This window comes from Musca autumnalis, unplaced genomic scaffold (assembly GCF_047663935.1).
Source record: "Musca autumnalis isolate F117 unplaced genomic scaffold, ASM4766393v1 scaffold_5, whole genome shotgun sequence".
In the NCBI taxonomy this organism is placed as follows: domain Eukaryota; kingdom Metazoa; phylum Arthropoda; class Insecta; order Diptera; family Muscidae; genus Musca; species Musca autumnalis.
The window spans coordinates 67,006,345-67,026,913 of NW_027412088.1; the positions used below are offsets into that span (position 1 = coordinate 67,006,345).

A 20,569-nucleotide genomic window follows, 5' to 3' on the forward strand; every position below is an offset into this window, starting at 1 on the left:
CCAAACTCATGCTTTGTGTCATGGCAGCTACAATATATTGCGTCACCTTTAGGTGTTGTTGTGACGCCTTTCCATCTTTTTTCCTGTATGGCACCTTCTCTATAAAAAATGCGAACATTCCAGGTGCAGATTCGCAGATCATGGTCCTTAAAACGTTTGCGGGGTTCGTCAACTTTAGAGGGGTTTGTTTTTCTTTTCTTGCGTTTTTTCCATAGTAGGCTGCTTTTTCTGGGGGAGGGTTACTAAACCGACGCCCAAACCCAAGTTTTTAACGTTCTTATGGGTGAACGGCGCGGCACATTTTAGCTCACTACCTTTAACGAGTGTTAAATGCGGCTCCCCAGGTGACACCACGGGGAGGTCAGTGTCCACTTGAGATGAAAGAGGTACCAAGATAAATCCTGGGCTTTGCCATGTTAAAGCTGGTCAGGACCATTCCTTGGAATCTTCCATCCCCTACGCCACCCTCTCTGGAACCGTTAGTCAAAAACAAAAATCGGAAGATATACTGATATGTTTTGCTGATGAGCAGCATCACTATAGCCAAAAATAAAGGAAATCAAAATCCACATTTTGAAAAATTAACGATTTCACTCAGAAATCCCCATATACTTTATAGAGCCTCCGACGAATATTTCGATGGGTTACAAACGGAATAACAAAGTTAACTATACCCTCCATATTATGGTGGATGGTATATATAAAAAATAATATATGAGTCCTTTCTACAATGTTTGTCTGTTTTACAGCTATGGTGACTACTATTATTAGAAACGCATGTGTATGAAAGAAAATGCATACACAAGTATGTATGTATATCTCCTTACATGGAATGGGGGTAGGTGGACATTTTTCTGTTCGATACAGAAAAAATGTGTATTTATTTAATACTTTGCTCTCATATACACTCTAATACACATTTTGCCACATGAAATAAATAGTACAACACGAGCATTTCTTCTATGTAATGTATCAACAAATTTATGTATTTACCCAGCAAAACAAAATTGAGAAAAATTAAGTTCGACTTCTCTTCTTTAGAAGGGAATTTTTACTTTTCCTGTTGAGTTTGTTATCATTTGCTTATTTTAGCTTTCGCCCTCACTTGCTTTATCGTTTCCTGTTCTTCCCATCGAATAACTTCCTTCCAATTTTTAATGGGCTGTTTCTTAAGGACCATTCGAATTGAAATTCGTTCGAATTACTATATAAAAAATTTCAAAAAAATAAATCCAAAAACAGTGTTTTATTTATAATGGATTCTCTCAAACAAAACGCTTCACGTTTAATTTTGTCACAATTTATAATTTAAATGCAAGTGTTTTATTTGAGAGATTCCATCATGAAGATGAATATACTTATTGAAGCTAAGCAAAAAAATATTTTATTATTTTTAGTGCATTTAAAAATAAACAACGGTAATTTATTTATTTTTTAATTATATTGTATTTTTAACTTTTAAAAGAAATCTTTTTGGCCGCTGAGAACCCCATAACCAAATTACCGCCAATTTAGACCGTAAATGTAGATAAAAACTTTAAAATGCCAGAAATCGGATGGTACCGTTATATGGGGCAAGCCATAAAGTTGTCGCTTAAAATTTCGGTTTCGTATTAGAACCGAAAGTCTTGGCAAAAACATACGATTTGCCACGGTCCAAACTCGATCTGATTTCGGATTCCAAACCGGTAGCAGCATCAGAAATTCAAGCAATTTGGTTTGCTGGGTACATAATTCATATATTTGTTTGTAAATGAGGCAACAAGTATTGTTTGTTTCTGCTGAAAATACTGACAATAGATAACGAGAGTCTGGACACTAGTTAGAATCATTTTGACCCCCAATTTCTATAAAATATTGTTTATTTATTATTAAATGTAGACATACGCAATTTCACATACATATGTACGTATGTATATATCCAAAATACACCAAATATGTATATTAATTAATTATTATTTTTTTTTTTTGTTTTGCCGAAACACTGTTCAAAACAATATGAACAATATGAGAAGAAGAGTCATAGAGAGCCACCAAAACAAAACAAAAACAGCATTTTATAGTTTGCAATGAAATAATCAGCTTAAGTAAACAAGAGAAAAAATTGTATCACTCACTCAGTTAGTTATCAATGAACCGCTCAAGCAAACAAAGCTATACCACCTCCAACAAATGAACGAACGCTGTCCACAAACATTGAACATCAACATCGGGCAAATAAAATGTTTGTTCCAATTCTAATAGCTATTCTATGTGTAATTTTGGCATTTTGGCTATGGCATTTAAATCGAAATTATGCTTTGACCTCTTTGACACCTAAAATCAAAACCATCGATGGATCACCGGTTGAAAGTAAGGCAGCCGTTGTTGGTGGTTTTTGGGGTAGTAATTTTGATTTGTTATCAATGAATTTGGGTAAGTAAAAGTCGGGCGGGATGAGGTGGTTATGGAATTTGTTTTCCGCATTGCATATGTGTGTATGCATGTAGTTGATTTGTTTTTAATTTTTCTTTGTCTTTTCAGAACAATTCTTTGATTATTCCCGTATATTTGCTGATAAACTAAAACGCAATTATATCCAATATTTCTTATTAACGCCGGTCTATAATATCATTGATGCCGAAACAGCTGAAATAGTGTTGAACGATTCACGGCTATTGGCAAAGGGACTGGTTTATGAGTTCTTACATCCGTTCTTAAAGACAGGCCTATTAACAAGTACCGGTAAGGTTACAACAAAGTAGTAGGTAAATTGCTTTCATTAAAATTTAAAATGTTCAGACTAAAATCCAATATCAACAGAATTAAATCAATATTGTCGTTATATTCACTTAAAGCTTGATTTTAATGGAGATATCAATTATAGTAATTTTATTATGATGAAATTAAGCCATTGGTTTAATAATCCACACTTAAAACAATCAAGTAATTTTATTACTTTCTATTAAATAATTAAAATATAATTATTTTTAAATATATATTTTAATATTTTTATGTAGGTAAAAAATGGTACACCCGACGCCGCCTGCTAACGCCAACATTTCACTTTAATATTTTGCAACATTTTATGGATACTTTTAAGTAAGTTATTTGATGTTCATCAAGTTTTCAATGACTCATAATATTGTATAATACTTTTTAGACATGAATCGTTGTGCTTTGTGGAGAATCTTAAAACACTCATAGAATCTAAAGATTCTGATGGAGTAGTATCATTAAGTGATGTAATTCCACGATTTACACTCAACAATATATGTGGTAAGTTAATCTTAAGCGTCATATCTCTGGAGAATCGATCAATTTTAACATTTTTCCAAAATTCTGTAAAATAACCATAAGATCGATACTTACCAACTTTTTGTAAAAGTTGTTTCAAAGTTATTTTTGTTTGGAATCACTCATGGCACAATTACCCAGGTAGTGGTATCACACCAGCTGTTCGAATGTGAAAAGTCAAATCCCTTTATAAAAAAATAGTTGTTGTAATTTCCCCAACAACATAAAGAAAGTTTTGACATAACATATTCAAAATATTACGATGCCACTACCTGGGTAATTGCGCCATGGTATCACTGTAAATCTAAAAAACAAGTAAAAAAGTATCAGTTGGCTTTGCCGACAGAAATATACCCTCAGCATGTGTGCATTGAAACACTAATTTCACACAAAAAAAAAAAACTTATGAATTTAGGGAATTTTCAGAATTTTGGGCCTATGAACTTGCCGACAAAAATATGGATTTGGATTAAAACTCAAAAGTATTGTTACGGAATTAGATTTAACTAATATCCGTGTAGACGTTGTTTTATTCCCCAGTACGATTTGTACCAAATAAAACAGGGTTCGTTTTAGATTACGTTTCTACAATGCTTTATTTACTTTATTACACTTATTCGGAACCGACTTTAATTACTTAGCACACAGCTAGTCTCTAGTTAGCACGCAGCACTTCTTTAACCGATCTGTTCAGTTCAACGCTTAAAACACAACTACTCAATGTTGCCATTCGTAACTCTATTTATACCCAAAATCTCCTTGGTCTAGAAATATCTAGAAATATGGCAACAACTCGAATCTGTGCAGCGAACACACAGACGCACATTCGCACTAAGCGAACATCCATACTCGCATACATACAAGCACAGTAATGACGTAACTACAACAACAAACAACTACACGAAATACAAGAAGTAGGAACTAAACGATAATTACATTATTGTTGCAAAACAAAACAAACAAAAGAACATTAACAAAAGGTAATGTAACGACTAGAATGATGAAGAGAGTTCTACATGGTAGTTGTTGTTGCTTAAATAAAGTAACTGCGTAATAAAAACTTTACGTTACAATTCAAATTTTTAAATTAACGGAAATTAAACTAAACTAACTTAAACCTATCAGTTACATTCGTAACAGTATTTTGAGAGTCATTCCTCTCGATAGATTTCGCCCCACCAGTCATTTCTGTTGGTCATCCTATAATTTAGACCTTTGGATCATTATATCAGGAAACATGGACTTGCCCACGAAAAATATAAAATATATATCGCTGTAACCAGGGACACTAGGAGTACCTTCGGTAAAAATGTCCAAAGGATACTCGAATATACCCTTAACCGCATTCAAACAAATATGATGAACATTTGTGTGGGTGGTACCCCAAGCAGTTTAACGCTAGGGCCCACCGGCAGTTTACCGATAGGGCCCACTTTTGAATATAAACTAATTTAGAACACAATAGCTGTGTTCCAGAACTAAAAAGTTTTTAAAATTTTTACGACTTTTACACATTTTACTCGAAAAAGCGTTCCCGTACACAAAAAAGTTGTAAAATATGCACTTCTCTTTAAACAAAAATGGCGCTGAATGACGCTCTCCTTAAAAACTTTTTACACGACAAATTTGGGCGAGTAAAAAAAATAGTAACATGGTTGCCGGCGTCTGATTGGCTGATACGCCGACTTTGACATTTGTTCCAGTTTTTTTGACGTATTTTCCATTTTTCCGTTCCCGAACTATTTCAGAAAACTTGTGTGTAAGAACAAATTTTTTGCAGTTCTCTCTTTTATGAGTTTTACCATTAAAAAGTACGAAGCTAATATTTCGAGATCCAAAGTTTGGACCAAAACCGTTGATCCTATTATGAGATATCGCACGTAACATTTTAGGGAATATTTTCAAGCTTTTGTAAGGGAGGTACCGGAAGAAGTGAACCACTTTCGAATTTTATCTAATATTTAAAGAAATATTACGATATGCAAAGTGTATACCAACGCAGTATTCGGTTTGGGAGTTGTCGTTCGCACCAGCCACCACGCTTGCGGGCCGTATGGTTTTTTACAGCTTCCGGGCCATTTTCTCAAGAAGTATGGACTAGAAACTCAAAAACCTTGTACCATAGTAACAGGGGCCTTGAGTGCAACCTTTTGCAAGAAAAATCAAAACGCTTCGAGAGGAGGCCTTAAACTGCACTTTTCCGAAATTTTGTGTGGGAGGTACCCGAAGGAGTTGATATATATAGTCCATATTATAACCTGATCTATATCTCGTAGAAATATCACGATGTACAAAGTATGGACCAAATTTAAGCGAATACATTTGGATTGTTATGGGGTAGGTACCCAAAGGAGTCAGCCGATATGGCCCATATACAACTTCATTTAAGTTTCGGCAACCGGTACACCTCTTCAGCAATACACATAGCCACATTCTTCATCTACAAATCAATAACCAACCATACACCTCATCGAATTACAGTAACATCATCATCATCTCTACAACACATACATTTCAATAGTCAGGATGATCACAATGGACCTCAAGGTCTCCGAGTGGAGTGGCTGCCGGCACGGCAGTTACGCATCCTAAACCTAACCTAACCGAACCTAACCATTTAAGTTTGCACAAAATATTATAACTTTGGATCGAATTGGTTTATCCGTTGGAGAGTTATCTTGCACCATCTATAGTGGATGGGTCCCACTATAGATGGTGCCTCAGGTTTTTACAGCTTTCAGGCAATTTTCTCAGGAAATATGGAATTGCCCCTGAAAAAACTTGCACCGTCGTCATAGGGGTAGCGAATACAAGTTGTTACAACAAAAATCAAAACGATTCGAGAGGAGGTCTTAAACTGCACTTTTCCGAAATTTTGTGTGGGAGGTACCAAATCGGTTAGTCTCTTCGAGAGTTATCGTAAGCATAATTTTGCCAAAAAAAATGAACTTTTGTGGGGGAGGTACCCGAAGGAGTGGACCAATAAAACTAAGTTTGGACAAAATATTACGATACCCATAATTTGGTTCGAATCGGTCTATCCGTTCGTGCGCACCACTATGTCGCGAGCTCATGTAAACGGTGCCAAAAATAGAAGGAGCTGGTGTAGCACAGTGGATGCGCCCAACGACAAAAATCAAAAAATTCATGTCATCGTTTTAAAAATTTAAAGATGCAAGTCGCTTCAAAACATTCCAAATTTTTCGATTTTTTCTTTCCAAAAATACGCAAGAATGGCCACTAGTACCAAATTGAAGCCTGGCACCTGTAGATTTCAAAGCTGTATAGACTTTTTGCGGAAATTTGCGGTTTTGGCAGTTATGACCAAAAGTTTAACTCCTTTTTATAATTCGTTTTCTAACTTCATTAAAAATAATTTCTTTATAAATGACTTTTCCTGCTAATTTTAATATACATATATAATATAAACATAGTAGGTGGATGAATTTTGTTGGCTGACAATGGCGAGGCCAACAAATTGGGAAGGTCGGTTCACGTTTTGGTACTTCCCAATTTTCGGTATTTTAAATACTTTAGCCAAATTTTTCGACCAAATTGGCAGAATTTTGAGATGCGGGTTGCCCAATATACAAAAAAAACTTTCCGAAAAAGTTATGGGCATAGGTCCACGTTTTGATATAGCTCACATAGAACGGTGCCGCCCGATTTTTGGTATTTTGAAGGTTTTAGCCACATTATCCACCCGTAATGACTGACATTTGGTGTTCAGTCTTCATTATACCCTATACCACAATGTGGAGAAGGGTATTGTTTTGGTAAAAATTCATGTAACACGGCGAAATATTCGTCGGAGACCCCCAATGTGGTATACCAATCTTCATATCTTGACGAGATAAAGCGATTTTGAGATGTGTGTCCGTCCGTCCGTCCGTCTGTCCATTATAAATTGTAAACACGCTCCAGGCCGCAATTATGGACCGATCGTCACGAAATTTTGTATGGAGGTCGGGTTCAGATCAGAATAGATCCCTATTTTTATTGGCGATGATCGTGAAATATTTAGCGGGTGAACTGGACCAAAAACATAATATTTATCCAATTTTCTAGCGGCTCTGTAGGTCTCAATAATAGTCCGATCAACGCGTAATTTTAAATAAGGTAAGAGTATATCACAAAGGAGAAGCTTGCAATTTGAGATGGCGATCGGATAATATTTAGAGGGTTAAATGGACCAAAACTTTTGTGTGAAAATTGTGAACATTTTTAATATTCAGCTTATATCTTAATTCCTGGAAGTGACATTCCGGACAAGTGAGATATACTTGAAAGTGGAACGCTTGACCTTTCAATTGATGCAAATTATGTTGGTGTGCACGATCATATAACAAAGTTACAGCCTAATATATTCCGTTATTTGTTTGTAGTGTAATAATAAACTCGCTAGAAGTCGCAATTATACATCAATAGTCACGAAATTTTGCACCGGGTAAAAGTATAGGTCGAAAAAGATGCCTGCAATTTTGAATGATGATCTGATATTCTTTAGCGGGTGAAATGGACCATTACTTTTGTATGAAAAATATAAAAATTTTATTTTTGGTCGATATTTTAATTCCTTGAGGAGATATATATTTCGCAAAGTGGCCTACATATGGAAAAAAAAAAACTACTGACCTTTCCTCTGATGTAAATTGCAATAAAGTGTTTGCTAGATAACGGACCTACTGCCTAATATATAATGGGTTCTGTGTAGAGAACCACATTTTTATCCCATGCTACTTATTGTCTCTCCAAAAGTTTATGTCACACCACGAAATATTCGTCTTAGACCCCTTATTTGGTATGCCGAAATTAATATCTCGACGAGATAAAGCGATTTAGCGATGTGTATCCGTCCATTAAAAATTGTAAACAAGCTTAAGGCCGCAATTATGGACCGATCGTAACGAATTTTTTTAAGGAGGTTGGGTTCGGGCCAGAATAGAAATGATTAGTTTTTGGTGATGATCGTGAAATGTTCAGGGGATGAAATGGACCAAAAACAACATTTTATACAAATTTGTAGCGGCTCTGTAGGTCAAAATAATAACCCGCAAAATTTTAAACAAAGTTTGAGTTTATGATGAATAAGAAGCGTACAAACCAACGCACACTGGTCGAAACCACTGATCTAGCGGCGCGAAAGTCAAAAAATCGAACTATAAAATTGCGAAATATTTTCCATTGTATCGATTACAGACACTTTGCAGACAAAGATTTTGTTTTTTTCATTTTTGTTGTTGTAAATATTCACTCAGTTATTCGCTATCAAATAAAAGAGTTTTTGTTGCATCAGATTTTAAAAAAATGTTGCAAAAAAATTAACTTCATATTTGTTTAAATGTTAAATAAATTCGTAATGAAAATGGACAAGATATATTTTTAATTAATAGCAGAGGGTGTGATTTAAATTATAAAAATTAGTTTGGGGTCTGGAGGTACTTAGTTATATACCAATAAATTTTCAAAAAATTCAATTTTTTAGTGTTTTTATGGATTGTACGCGCTTGTTCCATAGAGTGCATCTTGTAAACTTGGCCGAACTTAGGTCCGATTTGTTTTTGGGGAATGAAATTGGACTCTCTGGATACTGAATAACCACATTCGGGCTGCAAATATTTGCAAATCTTTTGATGACTGCACATTTAAAATAAGGGATTTTGCGTGAAATTTATACAAATTTAGCTCTGCTTTTGTATGGGAGCTAAATCAAAATATGGACCTATCTTGAGAAAGGAGGAGTTCTACCCCCGGAGACACTATAATACCATATTATAGCTAAATACGTTATTAAATATGGGATAACAAGTAAAAATTCAACGAATCGGGGGTACCATAAAAGGGACTACATCGAAACATAAATCCGTATTGAAAATGTTTTGCAAGAAGATTTTATACGCAGTGAGAACACGGAGTGCAAAATTACAGCCAAGTTGAATTAAAAATGTGGCCATGATATTCAAAATACCTTAAATTGGGAGGTACGGTTACATGGGGGCTATATCAAAACGTGGACCTATGTTCATAATTTTTGGTGGAAATATTTTGTGACCACTAGGAACCCTAAATACCAAATTACAGCTAATTTGCTGCGAAATTGTGGCTTAAATCCTCAAAATACCGAAAATCGGAAGGTACCGTTATATGGGGGCTATACCAAAACATTAGCCGATATTGTTCATATTTGGCCCATTATTACCCACAGGTACAAGCTGAGTTTGTGCAAAATTTCAGTGACGTATCTCAATTCGTTTGCAAGTTATGAATTTCGCGCCGCTAGATCAGTGATTTCGACCACCGTGCAACGTGAAGATCAGATAATACTTAGCGGGTTAAATGGACTGAAACTTTTGTGTGAAATTGGTAAAAATTTCAATAACGTAGCCAGGGACGTACGCAGGGGGGGGGGCACGGGGGGCCCGGGCCCCCCCCGAAATGGTTTGGTCGAACAAAATTTATTAAGCTACTGTAACCAATTATTAAATTTTTTTTGTCATAAACATTTTTTATGTTAGTATATTTCAAATGAAAACTTATATATCTATCTTATATATATGAATTTTCTGTACAGAAAATGTACATCAAGTCAAGTTATGTAAGATTTTTTTCAAATTTTTTGTTTGTATACTCCTTTTGGGAGAAACTTCCAATGAAATCTGAATTACGTCTTCATACCACATCATTCCACTATGAAATACGAATTCCGCAATGAATATACTCCATATTTGTGATCTCTTATTCAAGCTATATTGAGGTCTCGAGACTTTACACTCATCCTGAATCCAAAATAATTCAGTATTGTGGGAATGGAAGTGCATGAAAAATGTCTATTGGACAAAATGTATAAAGCGTTCTTCGTGGACTATATATTGAAAGCCAATTAGAAATATGTTTCGCTGCCTTCACCAACATTTTTAGTTGTTGCTAAACTAGAGGAGAAAATTATGAAGAAAAATGAATTTGTGTTCGTCAAAAACTGCTAAAATCTGCTATATGTAGCATACTCACTTGAATTTTTTCCCTATAATTGCACATATCGTTCATTTATATTTCAAAAAATCAAGTTTCGAGAAAAACGCGTTTTAAGTTGCGGAAAGAAATTTGACTTCCCAACTTAAAAAGGTTAATACACAAAAAATAAAGTAACTATTGGGATCATCTTTTGTACAGATCTTGCCAGATATTCGTGCCAAATTTCTGTGCAAGATCAGAATGTTTCGAATTGTTTTAGTGCTTTATAACCTCAAAAAGCCTTTTTGTTGATTTATGCCAAACTCCTAGAAAACAAGCTGTAACTCGTTGATTTTTAGAGATATCAACATGAAAATTTGACACAAGATAAAATAGAAGTCGTAGAAAAAATAGAAATTGCTAACTCAAAAAACCCGTTTTTTGAGTTATGCCACTCCTTGAGTAAATGAGCGATATGTTTGGACGGACAGCCCGTCCGTCTGCATCTCAGTTGTCTGGCAGACTGGAGCGCATGATAACTTTCGAACGGATCAACCGATTTGGTCAAAGTTTTGGATCTCGTAAAGAAAAAAATTTCGCTAAAATGTTAGTAATCGATTCGATCTGAACTTTGCACATCGCAGTATTTCTTCCAAAAATATATCGAACCCAAAATTGATTATATCGGTCCAGTTCTTCAAATAATTTTTTTTTCCAAATGTACAACAAGTTCCAAGAGAATATGTGTGGCCAACATCTTCATGTACGTCCTTCTCAAAATTCAACATAAGTGCAGCTTAAGACTGAACCTTTGGACTTTTTTGACATTTGTAGTCTTGTTTACTGCGATATAAAATGTTGAGGGCGAAAGTCCATGCTTCAAAGCTCTAAATACTAAGGAGACCAACTAAAATGGCTTGTGGGCGCAGTAACTTTTCATAGATGAGAAAAAAACAACAAACAAAAAATCACAGGATGAATTTTCAAATAAATCGCGATCAAAGTTCACATGTTTTGGGTTATTTTAGGTTTTTACGATTTTGCGTGGGAACGATAAGTCCTATCGAAATGGGACTAAAGAAAATGTTAAAGAGGATTTTCACTGCTACAACATTTTCCTTAGTTGCCTTTCGATAGGACTTGCCGCTTCCAGCAAAATCCTGAAAATCTCAAATGAACCTTAAAATGTGAACTTTGATCGCGATTTATTTAAAAATCCATCCAGCGATTTTTTTCTTGTTTTTGGATTTTTCTCATCTATGAACATTGTAGTTTCAGAAACTGCAAAAACTTCCCAAGTGTAAGCACCTTTCAATTAAAGTTAGTTAAGGCGTTCTTTAACATTATACAAAAAGTAAAGAATGCAGCCGGATCATCAATCATGAAAATTTTCGACTTATATTATTTTGTCACGACTTAGCTAGAGTTTGCCAATTGATGTCTGAGATATTTGATCGACCATGCTGTGGCTTAGTCCAAACATGAGCTTTGTAGTCTCAACAGTACTCTGAGAAGGATTTGGAGTCTATGAATCGTAGTCTGTATCGTCCGTTTTTAAATTTCTAAAGTTTTTAATTAATCAAATTTGGCGTTTTTATGGCATTAAAGAATAGTTTATTCTTAGGTTATCGGCACAATAGCTAGATATAAAAGTCCAATTTGTGCTCGCAGATTCGTGCTATTCTTCTTTTTAAAGGTAATTAATTTATAGAAGTCGTATGGGTATTTCGATATGTAATTAAAAAAATGAGGCGTTATGTTCTGGTCGAACTATACACCTATACCCTATAACTCCTGTATAACTCAATTCGTCCTACTCGCGAATATAGTTAAGTAGGGATTGGATTAAAACGTGGATATATTTTAACCACTTTCTGCATGGAGGCTCTTTCACAAAAAGGAATCCCAAAATCCGTATTACAGCTGATATTCTAAAAATTACTGAAAATCTTGCGATAGCAGAAATAATGGCATTTCTCTATACTTTTAAAATATTGGGATATACCATAACGTTGACCTATATTTTTTAATCATATAGGTCCATAATACTGAAAACGGGACGCAACTTTTATATGGCGACTATACCAAACGTGGTTTCAATTTCAATTCTAAATATCTTATATTTAACTTATATTTAATACTCCGTAAAAAGTTAAAATTGTATCCTAAATATTGTGATCTTTCTCTACTGAATCTTTATACTTTGTGTCAATATTTCATATAAAATCAACAGCAAAACCTTAAAAAAGCTGTACGTAACCCTACACATCATTTTAAATTTTCATGATTTTTGGTCAAGTTGGGCCCCCCCCGAAATGAAATCCTGCGTACGTCCCTGAACGTAGCGGTGGGTTTCATTACATTTTAGTTTGTGTGAACTAAATTTTCCTTTCCTGCTACAAAAATGTCTTTGTTATGCTAGATAACTTTTTGGTTTTGGTCATAAGTATTATACATTACATCTCTGATATTTGATAATTAAATTTTCACAATCATTGAAAAGAAGTTCCGTGGAGAGCGATTGTCCAGGGATAGTGGTATAGGGTATCCCATGATCGGCTCCGTCCGACTATAGACTTTTCTTACTTGTATATTTTTGTGGGCTTATTGAATACATCAATTTTTTTAAATAAAAGAATTTTCCTTAATTCTGGTCGTTTAAACGCCACAAAAATTGGTTGCAAAAATGTACGTAAAACTGGATATTTTCGCAAAATGTTGTGTTTTTTGTTGCATTTTGTTATAGTATTGTCTGTTAACTGTCATTCCATGCTTATACAGCTTCATTTGGCATATGCATTTCCTCGCAATTTGCCTAAAACGCAAGCAATTCGAAAAAATCAACTTTTTTGTAATTCTCGACTTTTAATGAAAAAATAAATATGCGATAAAAATTTAATCATAAATGTTACATTCATATAAAGTCAGGGATTTGTTAGTCGATGGTCAGACTAGAGAGGTTTCTTGAAAAAAGTTTCGTTTAATTAGGCGTTCAACAAACGACTTCCACACTAGAATAAAATCATAAAATTGCAGTATTGGAGAGGTCGATTGTGGAACATTTTCGGCACTTTTAAAAGAAGGCCCGTTTGCCGGAAAATTATACTTTCAGAGAAAAGAGTTGTTTGTTTTAAAAATGCTTCAAATATCTCAAAAATATCATTTTCACTTAAAATTTTAAGTTTTCTACCAAAAAAAATTCTCGACGCTAAGTAGATTAAAAAAGTTTTTTGACCGATTAATGGCCAAAAAGAGCAATACAATAAAAACGGAATTTTGACATTGACCGTTCACACTTTTTTTAAAAACGGATATTTTAAAAATTCCCTCGTTTAAAGACAAGATTATTAGGTCCCTAATAAGCCCACAAAATATATGATATTACATGATAACTTTTGAAAAAAAAAGACAAAAATACGGATTATATACAATTGCCGGATTTAAAACTTCATACAGAAAAACTACTTGACGTATCAATACCAAAATTCAGATTCCTTCTAATTCACATCTTTTCTATCAATTCCCATCAATAAATTTGTACTACGAGGAACTTGGTTTTTAACATTTTTGGCCACGGTCGTGACACTGTGCGCACTTGCCAGCCAGCCAGACAGACGGACGGACATGGCTAAATCGACTCCAAATTGGCTGAAACTAATTTCGTCCAAACGTACTTGGTGTCTAAAACCGTTATTTCGATGAGGCACCAATGGTTTATAAGGTATGATCGAAAAATAATCGTGACTAAAATCTTCAAAAAACAAGTACGAAAGTATCAGTCAGCTGTGGCGACTGAGTAATGCCCTCAGCCTCGGACCTAAAGAAAAGAATCAAACACAATACTTATAACGAGTGGTTTTACCAAAGGCTGAGGTTAGCTCAGCCGCTGCCAGGGTCGACTCAAGGACCCACAAACCTTATTTTTATTTATATAATTTCGTAAACATACGTTTCGGATAGTATGGAGATTAGCTAATGTTGTAGTATATGTTAGTAAAGTTGGGGAACAGCATCGGGTGGAATCGCTACGAATTGGTCGGTATAAAGTAGGTGGTAATCGGTGGATGACAGTCGGTCGATAACGCTCGGCTCTGCAATAGTGAAATCGGCAATCTTCTGATCGTCAGTCCTCGCTCGGCAATACTCGAATTGGCAATGGGTCAGTAGTTCCCGTTGTTGGGGTATCGCACGGCTTGGTGTTATTCGGATTGCTGTCGGCTCGGTTGTTGTTGTTGTAGCAGCTAGAAACCTACGTATAAGCATAGGTTTTTTGCTGGGTTGGCAGCCGCTGGCCGAAACATAATGGTTTCGGGTCAATCCGGTACGAAAGAACCCGCTGCCGTGGGATTGCTCCGCTCGGTAGTCTTCGGGTGTTGAGTTCGACTCGGTATTCTTCGAGTGTTGAGTTCGGTTTGTTCCTATTCGGATTGCTGTTCTGTAAAGAAAAGAGTCAGATATAGTCAGCGAACGAATCGCAGAGAGCGAACGAGTCGCAAGGAGCAAACGGATCGGCAGGAGCGAACGAATCGGCAGGAGCGAACGAATCGACAAGAGCGAACGAATCGACAGGAGCGAACGAATCGGTAGGAGCGAACGAATCGACAGGAGCGAACGAATCGGCAGGAGTGAACAAATCGACAGGAGCGAACCAATCGGCAGGAGTGAACAAATCGACAGGAGCGAATGAATCGACAGGAGCGAACGAATCGGCAGGAGTGAACAAATCGACAGGAGCGAACGTATCGCAAGGTCGATGGTTGATGTAGTCTTCACACGTCTTCTCTTTCACGTCGGTTAACGCCAGCACTCGACAAATTCAGCGACGAAAACTAAACATCTTATCTATTTGGTTTGCGGAGTGAATGAGAATTATTTGTAAGGCGAGACAACCAGGAAATACACTGAAGTTTAAATAATGTATGAATGGAGTTGTAATTATGCATGAAGTTGGGATTATGCATGTACTGATAAGGTAGTTTTGTATTGATACTGGATGTAATATCAGATGGGCGGTTTTGCAATGTAGCGGTCACGTTACATACTTCTGAATTTGTTTGAGTTTTTGGGCCAATTCCTCAGGATTTATGGATTTGCTCCCGAAAAAAATTTACTAGGGCCGTATACAGGACATGCTACCAACAAATTTAAAAACGGCCAGACGAGTCCCTACACTGCACTCTTTCCAAACTTTGTGTAGAAAGTACCCGAAATGTTGTGTGGGAAGTAACCGATGGACTGGGTTATATTCCAACCTGATATATGACTAGATGAAATAATACGATGTGCAAAGTTTGGACCAACAAAAAACTCCCCGCTAATCTCGTGAATTTGCCATTTTAGTTGATGCCGTTAAGGTTTTTTTGGAGCTTTTAGGCCATTATATTAGGAAGCTTGGACTTGCCCCCGAAAAAAGTACCGTAGTAAAGGGTGCCGCAAGGACAACCTGCTTAGAAAAAATTAAAAACGATCCGAAATTCACTTTTTCAGAATTTTGGTGTATTCGAAACATGCTTCCTGCTAATGAAGAAGACCAGCGGGGCTTTAAATCAGTACCAAGTAGGTTGTCGCCTGGAGTAAATTGGTAGCTATTTTGGTTTGTATCTCCCTAAAATAAATGTATAGCAGTGAAAAGCCTTTGTAAAGGGGTAGTGGTGTAGGGTATCACATAGTCGGTCCCGTTCCGACTGTAGCCTTTTCTCATTTGTTACACTTTGGCATTGGTGCTCGCTTCCTTACGGTAGCGTAAATATAAAGCACGCGTATTCTCTCTTTATTTCAGATTTACCATTGCTTAGCAATGGGGAGAGTGTCTTACCACTACTAATGCACCAAGTATTCTGAGCACCCCTGCACTCTGGTAAAGTTTTCAGATTTCTTTCTGGCTTTTGTACAACTCTCAAGCTCAGGTTTTCATGATCTTTCTTTTTTCAAAAAATGACTTCTTCTCTTGCGGCTTCTATATGCCGAGTTCTTCTCTTTAGTTGATTTATTTTCGTTTTTGAAACGCTGCGTTTAGGCTTATTCATTTATGTCGATTTAAATAGACTGACGGATTGACAATTGAATATCGTTAAATCGACATGGAATTATGCTAATAAAAAACACAAATGTGTTGAGAAATGGAATGTGAAATTTATGGGCCGTTTCTCTAAGGCGATTCGAATTCAAATTGGTTCGAAATACTACCAAACTCCTGCTATTGAAGAACAATATTTGTTTGATTGCAAGATAATACAAATTATAACAATCTGGTGTCGATTGTTCAGGAAAACACAGACGAGGATTGATGTAGACGGCCGGATGGACAAATTGTCTCATTTTGATCTTATCTGATAGTTACCATAACGTGTTAGAATGGAGATCACCCCTTGTGATCTTATCTGATGGTTATGTAACGCGTTAGAATGTAGATCACAAACTGAGCGATTTTATTGAATTTTGTTCTAGCTTAAGTACAAATCGTGAGAAGAAATAGTAGGGCGTAAATATATTAGTAATAGTTTACAGTCGCATAAAATGGTATATCGAAAGTAGTAATTAATGAGTTGTTTTACAAGAGTAGTAGAATAAATTATTTACATAGTTGCATTCTGTCAGTTAACTTTAAAATACAATGAATCAATCACAATGATAAATTGGAATATTTACAAACTCACAATGACAAAGGTACAAAACTATGAAAATTGTTACTATTGAAATGTAGAGGGCATGAAAGTGTAATTATTGAAATATGGATTGCTTCAGTCTCCCCCTCTGATGCTGAAAGCGTCCCGATGAAGCATCAGAAATTACGGATTGTTGAACTTCTACTGTAACCTGCATCAGGATTGTTGCATCTGCTTAGGATGGACTGCTTCAGGAACAATTGAATGTTGAAACTGCTTTGTGCCAATAAGACTGTAGTAGTTGCATAAAGATAGCGTTGAAGACTTTCTGCGGAACCTCCCCCTGGAGTAAAGCTGACTAACTAACAGTAGAGGTGGATGTATTTTGCCTCCCCCTGGAGTAAAACTGCATCGTACACGTACATTGTTGGTGTTTCATCAACCTTCTTTTTCTCAACATGGTTCGCGGTTCATTTTGCAGGAATAAAGATGAATAACTGACAGCAGAGGTGGATGTATGTTTACCTCACCCTGGAGTAAAACTCATACATCGTACACGTACATAGTTGTTGATTCATCAAGCTTCTTTTCCAACAGGCAATTTCTTCTTGTGGGTCATCTTTGGATACGAATGCGGCAACTGATCGTTCCAACAATTACGTTGTGCTATTGATTTTGTTGTTGTTGTCCTCGGCTATCACTCACAAATTATGGTTGGTGTGGTCGTGATACATGGCCCCACGTTGGACGCCATTATAACAATCTCTGGTGTCTGATTGTATATGAAAACACAAGTGAGGATTGTTGTATACTGCCGGACGGACAAATGGTCTCAATGTGATCTTATCTGATAGTTACATAACGTGTTAGAATGGAGATCACCCCTTGCGATCTTATCTGATGGTTATGTAACGCGTTAGAATGCAGATCACAAACTGAGCGATTTTATTGAATTTTGTTCTAGCTTAAGTACAAATCGTGAGAAGAAATAGTAGGGCGTAAATATATTAGTAATAGTTTACAGTCGCATAAAATGGTATATCGAAAGTAGTAATTAATGAGTTGTTTTACAAGAGTAGTAGAATAAATTATTTACATAGTTGCATTCTGTCAGTTAACTTTAAAATACAATGAATCAATCACAATGGGAAATTGGAATATTTACAAACTCACAATGACAAAGGTACAAAACTATGAAAATTGTTACTATTGAAATGTAGAGGACATGAAAGTGTAATTATTGAAATATGGATTGCTTCAAAATGAAATATTTTTGCAAAAAAACAGAAGTTTGGTAGTAGTTCGAACGCAAATTAAATTCGAATTGTCTTAGTGAAACAGACCATGAATATACCATCCATATGGACAGTGAAAGCAGATCAAAAAAACAAAAAACTTTTCCCAGAAGTACATTTTTTTAGTTATGACACACTTTAAATAAACTAGCCATAAGTTCCTTTGTGTATACACATTTTAAAGTTTGTATTCCTTTATCTAGATACTGCCTTGGGTGTACGCCTCGATGAACGTTTGGATGGTGATGAATATCGTCAACATATTTCAAAAGTCGAAGAAATGTTGCTGGAACGACTAAAAAATCCCCTCAATACCTTTGAGTTTTTCTACCAAAATTTTAGTAATGGTAAATCCTATTTGAAAACTATGGAGAAATTACACGCTTTTTCAAGTGGCATTATTGAAAAACGACGAGAGCTATTAGGCAAGGAAGTACTTAAGGAGGATGACAACAAGGAAATTGAAGAGGAAACTAAGTATAAAATTTCATTTAAATATTTAACGAAATAGATGCTCTAATTCCTTACATTCTTTCCTATAGCATTTATCGCAAACAACGTTATGCCATGTTGGATAGTATGTTGCGTGCCGAAAAAGATGGCCTTATCGATCATGCTGGTATTTGCGAAGAAGTCGACACATTTATGTTTGAGGGCTTCGATACGACATCAATGCATTTGATATTTGTTCTCATGAATCTTGCCTTATATCCGGAAATGCAACAGAAATGTTATGACGAAATACAGGAGCATCTCAATGGGGATTTGACTAGTTTGGATATGTCCGAATTGAGTAATCTCAAATATTTAGATTGTTTTATAAAAGAGACACAACGTTTATATCCATCGGTTCCGATCATAATACGTGAAGCCACATCGGAAATGGTTTTTGCTGACCAGCTTATTTTTCCCAAAAATACACAAATAAATATCCACATTTATGATATACATCGTAATCCAAAGTATTACAAAGATCCTGACCCGAAAGATTTTTGACTTCCGAGGCGGAGAAACGGCATCCATTTGCATTTATACCCTTTAGTGCGGGTCAAAGGAATTGTATTGGTAATATAATACACCTAACTATTTCTTTACATTAAATTAACAAGTTTTTTTTTGTTTCTTAATTTTAGGACAAAAGTTCGCTTTGCTGGAGATTAAAACTCTGTTGGTTCATATTCTAAAACATTTTCGTTTGGAACCGATTACAACGCCTGAATCATTCCGTTTTTCGGCTGGCATTTTATTACGTACATCTGATAAAGTTAAAATAAAAGTAGCAAAAAGAGAAGAATAATCATAAACATAAAAATAAATGTTATAATATAAAGTTTTACAGCTTGTTTCACTATGTCGAACGAAAATGAAAACGAAAGAAAAACTACTAAACTAGTGTATGATTTTCAAGTTTTGTAGTTCCTTCGAAGCAAAAACAACGCCAATATTAACATGAAAAGTAAAGTTTAGGGGTTTTTCGTTCACATTCATTTTCTTTCGACATAGTGAAACAGGTCCTTAATATTTTTTGTATTGTATTTTATGGTCTGTTCCAGTATTGAAAGAATCTACTAATTTTTATTTTACTATTATTTTCAATATCATAAAGGAAAAATTGTTATCGTAGTAAACAATTGTAGATTCTTGCAAGTTCTGGAACAGGCATTTAAATGAAAACAAGTAAAAAAGAAGACAAGACAAGTAAAAAAGAAAGAGTGAACCTAAATCTTCTATTTATGAAAAAACGAGCAGTATTTCGTTTTCGCGACAACCAGAACTTGCAGCGGCAATAAATGTAGAAAGCATCCAAGACCGAACTATATTCAATCAGGCTAGATTTAAGCACAATTTTTTATGGAGTTTGTGGGGAAGGTATCAAAAAAATGAAATGGAACTAAAATATCCAATCAACACTGTCCACACAATCGAATTACCTGGCCTCAGGAATAAGGCTGGCAAACTATCGATAGTTCGACTATCGTATCGTAAAGTTTCTTCATATCGGACCCTTACTACATGTTTTGGTGGCCGATGTAACCTTTGTTTTACAACAGCAATCAAAGCGATAGTTAGACTATCGATAGGTTGCCAGCTGTATAAAGGGTCCACCCACTTGGCCACGTCGATGGCTGACACCTGCTAGAAACTTAGCACATTACAATTCCTATGGTTATACTATTTTTCAGTCTAAGAGGCATGCCTAAATACGTCTGTATTACCAAAGCGTATGTGGTGAAAAAAGTAGAACACTTGTACTATTACTGCTAAACCAAAATAACGACGGGACGTACACAAATATTTTACCTTTCTACCACAACAACGCTCTCTGAGCCCCCGTATTACCCAAATACGTTGAGTAAAAAATCACATTTAAAACACCAAATCCGCGACCAAAACTTATTTAAATGCTTTCATTCGTAAAATAAATAATTTTCCTTTGCAATT

General features: G+C 35.6%; 1 pseudogene; it reads left to right on the top strand.

Moving 5' to 3' along the window:
* Positions 1 to 2,099: 2,099 nt before the first annotated feature.
* LOC141406467 (cytochrome P450 4p1-like) lies at positions 2,100 to 19,457 on the top strand (annotated as a pseudogene).
* The last annotated feature ends 1,112 nt before the right edge of the window (positions 19,458 to 20,569 follow it).